Source organism: Peromyscus maniculatus, chromosome 13 (assembly GCF_049852395.1).
Source record: "Peromyscus maniculatus bairdii isolate BWxNUB_F1_BW_parent chromosome 13, HU_Pman_BW_mat_3.1, whole genome shotgun sequence".
Lineage (NCBI taxonomy): Eukaryota > Metazoa > Chordata > Mammalia > Rodentia > Cricetidae > Peromyscus > Peromyscus maniculatus.
Window position 1 is genome coordinate 22,335,619 of NC_134864.1, and position 8,681 is coordinate 22,344,299.

Genomic DNA, 8,681 nt, shown 5'->3' on the forward strand with positions numbered 1-8,681 from the left:
GCTGGAGAGGCGTGAGTTCACCTTCCATTTTCTATCCAGTTTTTTGGTAGCTACTTTGTCAGGAACCCTTCTCCCTCCCCATGATGGAAAGGTGTCCTCTGTTGTGTTCTTCAGCATTTATTGGTTTATTTCCACTTATTGTTCTTATGGCCATTATGTGTGCATGTTCTTCAATTAGTATCAGTCTTTGAATAATGCTTGCTTCTCTCACTGGACTCTTAAGTTTCATGAGAATACAAACAAGATCTACTTTTGTTTATCATCACTTTAGTGTTGTACATCATACAGTAGACTTCTAATAAGTACTTTTTGACTGAGTTATTGAACGTCTCATGAGCACTGTTAGAACACAGGTCATGAGGGACATATCTGTTAGGCTGATAGGCCATTCATGGTCCACTGTATTACTAAATACATGAATAAGAGGGCTGTGATCTCTTCAAAGGCTTCTATACATATGTCTGTATGTGCAGGAGACATGATGGAGAAAACAGCATTATGCTTACTGCAAATACTGCTCTGCTTTTCTGGCCTGCAGATTTACATCTGAGTCTAAAGGAGAGGTGACTCACAGGCAGATGGTACAGATGAACTTTATAATTGGGAAGCTCAGCTACTATATATATATATATATATATATATATATATATATATATATATATATATATATAGCACTGCTTACCAGGCTGGGCAACAAAGTCATACCAGTTTGGGGAATTTCCTGTCCCTTCAGAGTCCAATCTGGTGCTTTAGACACAGAGTGAGTAAATGACAGAGGACAGAATTCAAGGCTCCCTTGATGGGAAGTTGGCATTCCTGCATCCATTCTGGTCCTAGTGTCAGCAACTACATGCTACATTCAGATTTTTTTGTTTTTGTTTTTTTTTTAGTTTGTCTTTGCTTCTTTTTCTTTTTATATCTATTAACATATAATATAATAAATATGCACAATAAATATAATAAAGAGGAGCTGGAGGAAAGAAAAACAAAAACCAAAACCAAATAAAGCACATGTGCTCTTATGAGAGCAAAATGCTGAAATAGAGATAGACTCCTGATGCCCACAGACCCTGCTGCATAGAAGTAAACTATAAAGCAGTAGAGTTGGAGGGTTTGAATTGTTCTGTGTGGGTCTCCTTCTGTCCATTGGCTGCTGGGGCCTGGAAAAGTCAGAGCATGCCATTGTAGTCCTCCGTTTCCACTTAAGAACTTGCTTCTGAATTATTTAGAGTTTCCACTGGATATGGCCTCCAGTTTGAATCTTTAGTGATGTGTTTTCCTGACCAATTTACATAGTTTACAGTTTGACTTGTAAAAGGGCTCTTTGCTTTGGCCATCTGGAAGTAGTACAAATTATTGATGCTAATTGTTCCTCTTCCATATTCTCTTTTTGTGATCCTCTCTGGTTTCAGCCTTTGGTAATATACAACACCCTCATAAATATTTCATGTTATACAAGATGGCCTCTAGGTCTTCATTAAGTGAGCTTACACTGGCAAATGAATATGTTAAATCTGGGAGAACAAAGTCACTTACTGCCTGCCCCTTTTGCCTGCATTGGGTGACATTTTCTCTATTTTCTCCACACCAGGCTTCTATCCTTAAGCCTCCAATGACTCTGTAAGAAACCTGGCATCTGCAGACCTTGCTTCGGTGAGAGCCAGCCTCAGTGTCCTTGCCACTGACAGTGACTCCAGCCTTTAGATGAGAGGCTGGCCTTCTAGAGGCAGCCTGAAGAGGTGGAGCTCCCTACTCTGCTCATCCAGGGAGCTGTGTCTGCTCCTTGGCATCAGACTTTGCATTCATGTAATGAAAGTCACAAGTAGAGTTTAAGCAAAGAGAACAGCCACTCAACGGTGCTTGTAAATCAGAGCAGACCTCTGACGACATCAAAGACAGCGGTAGGAAAGGCTGAGAGGCTGCTCTTCATCAGGTGGAGAAAAAGGCAAGATAGCATGGCCCAGAGCTGGTGAATTTCTTCCTAAGTGTGGGGCCAATAAAGTACTGATTTGTCTGTTGCCCTCTTATGACTTCTCTGTGCAGGGAAAAAAAAAGTTGCTCAACCAAATTTTTTTTAATATCTTTTCCTTGGCATCCTTTAACAGTCACTTTCTGGTTTCTGTTTTTCCAGCTATAACATGCACATCTTGCTCATACTCATAGCCTTTTCAATATAAGACAGTGGGGACAATTCCTGTTTTTCTTTAGTCTTGATTAATTTCTCAGAAGAATTCTACCAGACGCACAAGTCCACCACCATCTACTTTCAGAAACTGCCTTCTGGTTGCAAGTAGACTCTTACATTGTACTTCTTTCCTGTATCTAGCAGTCTAGAACTTGCCCTTGTCTTTAGATGTTAGTATTTAGAGAGACATGGATTCACAAGCTTGAGAGGAGTTTCAGTCACACAAAAGGAAAGAATGAGGTTCCTTCTATTCCAGCAAGACCAACTGCTCTTCCATCAAGGACTGCTGGCACACTGCTTCTTAGATTGGGGGACTCACTAAGAACATTCAAAGACAGATGAATTTTACATAGATCGCATAATGATATGCTAAGGAAGAAATACTTGTTTTCTTTGTAGAGTTATTTAGAAAAGATGGTCTCTGGCTCTTGTTCTGAGAATTGTGATTCATTGTATGCTCAGTGCTAGATCTGGAGGCATCATCAAAACCTCACAGTTGGTTTTAGATAAATTACTTGTCTTGCGTCTTAGTTAGGGTTACTATTGCTGTGACGAAACACCATGACCAAAGCAACTTAGGGAGGAAAGAGTCTTCCGCATCATAGGAAAGGGTTCCACAATAGGAAGAGTGTGCTTCCATATCAGTGTTCATCATCAAAGGAAGTCAGGACAGGAACCCAGAGGCATGGAGAAGTGCTACTTACTGGCTTGCTTCCCTGTGGCTTGCTCAACCTGCTTTCTTATAGAACCCAGGACCACTGGCCTAGGGATGGCACCACCCACAATGGACTGGGTCCTCCCCTGTCAATCACTAATTAAGAAAATGCCTTACAGCTGGATCTTATGGAGGCATTTACTCAACTGAAGCTCCCCACTTTCAGATGACTCAAGCTTGTGTCAAGTTGACATAAAACTAGCCAGGACACTCTTGAGATATTCTATGGTAAAAGGAGTTACTGGTACTTTTCTCACCTTATTTTTCACTTTCTTTATTTCTGTACCTGCCATCTAGTTTTTTCTCTCTTAGGCAAATAGAAACATAGTATATTTGATTTGTTGTAGTAAGTTTAGCTCTTAAGTATTTACATTATTTTCTTCTTACAATTCTCTGGGTAAGTTATCCAGAATCCATTAAAAGAGTTTCCATTCCTATTCATCACATTTGTGATGGTTGATCATTCAAGTACTAGTGTCCATATATATATATATATATATATATATATATATATATATATATATATGGATTTATTGTTTTCCAAAAGGGGACCATCATCAGACAAAGGAGTATAGATAGTCTGGTCATTATTTATTATTCCTGTGTTAAATTAACATATATTCTGAAATCATGTAGCTCTGCATCATGTAATCACCTCCAGTGGCCCAGCGTTATCACTTTGACAGTCCAGAGCCCTCCTCCAGTGAAGGACACCACTACAACTCTGCAGTATGAGAGTCCTCTTTCCTGGTCACCTGCACAAGAGGGAAGACCATAATGTGAAAATTTTCCAGGAAGCCTGAATTCTGATATATCTCACAGGACTCAAGATGGGAATTCAGTTCCTTTACTATCAGTTTAAGAGTGTCCCATGGGATATAAAAGTCCATGTTTGTAAATAAAATGGAGACAAAGCAATTGCTGTAGCTCCCTAGGACTGTCTAAATATAGTATGGCACACTGGCTTAGAACTTTAGGGGCTGGAGGACCGCTCAGTGTTAAAAAGCACTGACTGCTTTTATAGAGGATCCGGGCTTTATTTCCAGCATCTACAGGGAGGCTCACAACTGTCTGTAACTCCAGTTCCAGGGGATCTTATACTGCCTTCTGACACCAAGTACTCACATGGTACACAGACGTACATGTGCACAAGCCCTCCACACACAAAAAAATAGTAAAAAAAAAAAAAAACCACACACATAAAAATAGTAAACAATTAAAAACAACAAAATAACCCTAGAAATTTATTCACTTCAAGTTTGAAAGGTAAGCTACTTGAAATCAAGGTATCAGTGGGGTTGGCTCCCCCTCAGAGGCCATGATGAACAGTGTGTCCTGAATTCCTCTTCCAGCTTTTAATATGATATTTAGCATCCCTTGCCTGGGGGAACATCTTATTCTAAACATGCTATTCTGTTCCCAGTGTCTCTTGAGTCTGAAGTTTCCTCTCTTTAAAAGGTTACAAAGACCCTATACCTCTTCATTAATAAGCAGCTTGATCTTTCATAGTCATATAAATTAATTCTCACAATTTTCCATACTCAATTCCCACAGTATCCCACTGAGTAGGGTTTCTATACATATTTGTAACCTCATCTTAGTGTGACTGTATCTGCCAACACCATTTCCAAATGAGTTTACACACTTAGGTTTTGAGTGCTGTAGATGAATTGAGAGAGAGAGAGAGAGAGAGAGAGAGAGAGAGAGAGAGAGAGAGTATTAGATAGATGATAGATAGATAGATAGATAGATGATAGATAGATAGATAGATAGATAGATAGATAGATAGATAGATAATGCATGGTGTATAGTATATGACTATCTAATCCAGTAAATAAAACAATCCATCTATTTTATTTGGCTTCTCTTTGGGTGGAAGTGGAGAAAGAGGATGGTTTTGATTGTCCAGGATTTTAATGGGTATCTGTTATCAATATCAGAAGTTGATTGGATGAGACCAAAGAGAAACCAAATGACATTTTCTTTTCATAATCTTCTTCCTTTGCATGTAACCCAAATTGAAGACAAATGGTAAGTGACAGCTACTCTGCCTCCTTGCACCAACTCAGAGCCAATGATCTGCTCCCTATTCAGTTGTGCCCTGCGTGTGGATTCTGATGTCTCAAAGCACAAGATGGCCACTCCCTTTCAGCATTACGGGTGGGCCAAAGGTTTGTGAGGACTGACTCCTCCTTCCTACCTTATTTTCATACTGGCCTTTGCCAATGCATTCTCACTTCTTATTAGTCAGAGCCATGCTTTATGCCAGGAAGGTCGAAAAAATTGAAGCTATATTGAACAGGAAAGACTGATGCAACGTAACAGTTGAGATGGCAGTTAGCAAGGAAGAGATAAATAGATGCTACCTAAATAAACTAATATTGTCCCCAGAGTCTCCCAGGGTTGATCAGAGGCAGGGGCTTAGACCTCAGTGAAGAATTAAGGTTGTTTTGAGGTCCTGGGCCACATCAACATGTTCGTGAAGGTGTACACAGTCCCACTGCATGCAAGAGGACTGATTTCTCCATTCCAGTCGGACATGCTGCTGCATCTTATCAGACAAACGCTATCTCAAAAGCTGTCTTACCAGTCCCCCATGTGAAAGCTCTTATTTTGTAGCTAAACATTAGCCACTCGCTCGGGAAAACAGCACTAAATCATTGATTGTACAATGTGCACTATACTGTGCATTTGTGACTTATTTAACTAGTTCCATTATTAGCCACTTAGACTCTCACATTTTTTTTTTTTTTTTACAGTCCAGGTCTTTTATTTCTTTTTGTACATTAGGCCATGAATTCGTATGGAATGGGCTCCAGCAGCTCAGGCTCCTTCCCGTTAGTCCTCACAAAGTGTGCTTCTCTGGGTGGGGCGGGCTGGCGCTTCAGCTGAACCCAGGTGCCCTTCTCCTTGGCTTCCTTTTTCTTCTGGTCGTTCTCCTTCACCCGCTTGAGGAAGCTGTCTCGGCTCTTAGAGTGCTTGATGTGCTCAATCCGCACATTAATTCTCTTTTTTTTTTTTTTTTGGTTTTTCGAGACAGGGTTTCTCTGCATAGTTTTGCGCCTTTCCTGGAGCTCACTTGGTAGCCCAGGCTGGCCTCGAACTCACAGCGATCCGCCTGGCTCTGCCTCCCGAGTGCTGGGATTAAAGGCGTGCGCCACCACCGCCCGGCTAATTCTCTTGGCAAGAATTTTGCCCTTAACTTGCTTGTTTACAATGATGCCCACGGCATGCTGGGTGACATTGTAGACTCTTCCGGTTTTGCCATGTAACACTTATGAGGCATTCCTTTTTGAACAGTGCCCATTCCCTTAATGTCTACAATATCACCTTTCTTGTAGATTCGCATGTAAGTGGCCAAAGAAACAACTCCATGCTTCCTAAAAGGCCTGGAGAACATATAGCGGGTCCCCCTCCTCTTTCCCTTTGTGTTCGTCATTCTGGCGAGTTACTGGAAGATGGCTGCGGCGGCCGAAAGGGCGACTCTCACATTTTTTTATCTGTTTCCTTCTTACATTTTTCGACTGAGAGTCTTTACTAATGAAGTGCCTGTGGTCTAGTTAGATCAAGTTGCTGTGTGCAGCTGTGGTGTGTAGAGAGCTTGGTTTGAGATGGAGTCCCAGGTAGGATGCACTGAATTATTCTGTTCTAAATGCAATGCCATGCTCTTTTAAAGTGATAAAAAGGAACTGATAATTAAAATGTGAGGAAAGAGGAGAGGGTGTGCAAGCGTCTCTTTCATTCTTGCTCCCTGTGTACTTGGCTCCCAGCTGACATGCTCATCCATGTTATTACTGTTTTGCCTCCCCCCTAAAATTAGACCAAAGCTCTTAGCGGCCAGGTCACTCTTTACGGAGCACTTTAATGAAATTACTCTAGTGGCCAATTGCGTCTTCTTGCCTCTTCTCTCTCCCATTCTCTTTGGATTCTGACACAAGCACTTGACCTCATCATTCAGACATGAGCTCTGACATCTGAGAGAAGCTTGGCTTTTCCCTTTGTTCCTGGACATGTCTGCTAGAGACTTCTAAGGCAGGCAGCACCTCAGACTTACACCTTTCCCCAGACTGTATGCAGCATACTAATGCTTGCTCCCCAGGCACTTGTAATTGGAGATATGGACTGTTTATGCCAGCGATGAAAGTGGGTGAATCAGTGCAGCTGCAGGGTGAGATAATGCGGGCCCGAGACTGCCAGACTGCCTTTCTCAGGCCTTAAATTAACTTTGCTTATTGCTCCTTCTTTTCTCTCCATTTCCATTCAGTCTTTTCACCCTGGGGTTCCAAGCAGCTTGCTCAAGACTTTAATCTATTTTGCTACCTTCAGAAGTAAGCGTTTCTGTAGAGAATGGTGCCCCTCCAAGGAGGAGAGAGCAGAGAGGTGATGGGGTGGTGGCAGAGGAGGGCGCCAAAGTGGACAGAGCAGGTACTGAGAAGAAGAAGGATAGGCCAGCTCACACATAAGCACCTACTAGAGGACTTCTGAGTTTCTAATCAGCTCATTTCCAGTTCCAGTGTGCTAACATGTACACTGCAAGGCTAGTCATGTTAGGCTTACTTCACATCTCAATACTGCAAGCTCCTTCCTGCCTGTGAGGATTACAATGATGATGTATTCCTCATGCCGAGCGGCATTCTCTCTTCTCCTCTGCACAGCTGGAGTGTGCTCATTTGTGCACTCCAGCCTGCTAGTCATTTGCTCCTCCCTCACCCTGCCTCCCCTCCCCTTGTCTTGCAGGCATACAGGAGTCTGTTTGGTCCTCTCTGGGCCTTGCGGCTCAGAATGGAGAAAATTCACCTTTTCTTCACTTACCGGCAGGCACAGGCATCACTCCAGGAGTGGGGACAATCAGCTAGTTGCTCTTTGCCTGAGCCTGACCTATTTCTATGTGGGGGGCCAGGTGAAGGAGGACTTGATAAGCCTCTGTGGGTCTGCAGCTGTGGACCATTCACCGGATCCCCCTGTGTGGATGTTCTCCCACGACCTGGCCCTTTGACAACACTATTTGCTGTCATTGATTTCTTGATGCTTGGAAGGTTGGTGGAATCTGCGGGCAGTTTCCTAAATCTTCTAGAGGAAAAGCGGCATTCTGGCCCTGTTGGGAACTGTCAATCTTCTCCTGTCTGGCAGGAAAGCCTTATCTAGGGGCTGGGTAAGTGTTCAGTAGTGGATTCCATTAGATCCAGCAGATATTTATAGGGAAGCTGCTTAGTGGTAGAAATTATGCTAGGTACAGCAAAGTATTACAAGCTGAATGAGATCTAGACTCTTACATTCCAAGAACTTAAAGCCCAGGGGAAGCTAATGTAAAATATTTTCATTAGAAGCTTGTGTAAATAAAAGAAAACAATTCTACAATTACTTTGGTTTGGGGAAGAGAGAGAATTCTCAATGATTCTGATTGGAGAAGGGTCTGGAAAACTGTAGACACTGAACAGATCACAAAGCATGTGTATAGTTACAAAGGATTTTGGTATGTTGGTGGGGAGTGAGGAGATGCCCTATATTTCGAATGGGAAGTCAAGGAGTGTCCTTGGGTTCTCCAAGTCTGATTATGGATATGTATACACGAGGTTCAGTTTGCTCTCATGGACACTGCAAAATGCTGCAGATCGATGACAATGGAGACATATTCTTTCAAAGGCATAGAGGTTGGATACCCAGAACCAGGGTGTTAGAATGGTCAGGTTGTGATGAGGATTCTCTTTGTGGTTGATGTAAGGCTCCCTCCCTCTCTTCTCACATGTGAGGGCCAGAGGAGGGAAGAAAATAAGGAGAGGA

General features: G+C 42.3%; 1 pseudogene; it reads right to left on the reverse strand.

Annotated features, from left to right (window-relative positions):
- Positions 1-5,639: 5,639 nt before the first annotated feature.
- Positions 5,640-6,375, reverse strand: LOC143268280 (large ribosomal subunit protein eL21-like; annotated as a pseudogene).
- Positions 6,376-8,681: the final 2,306 nt, after the last annotated feature.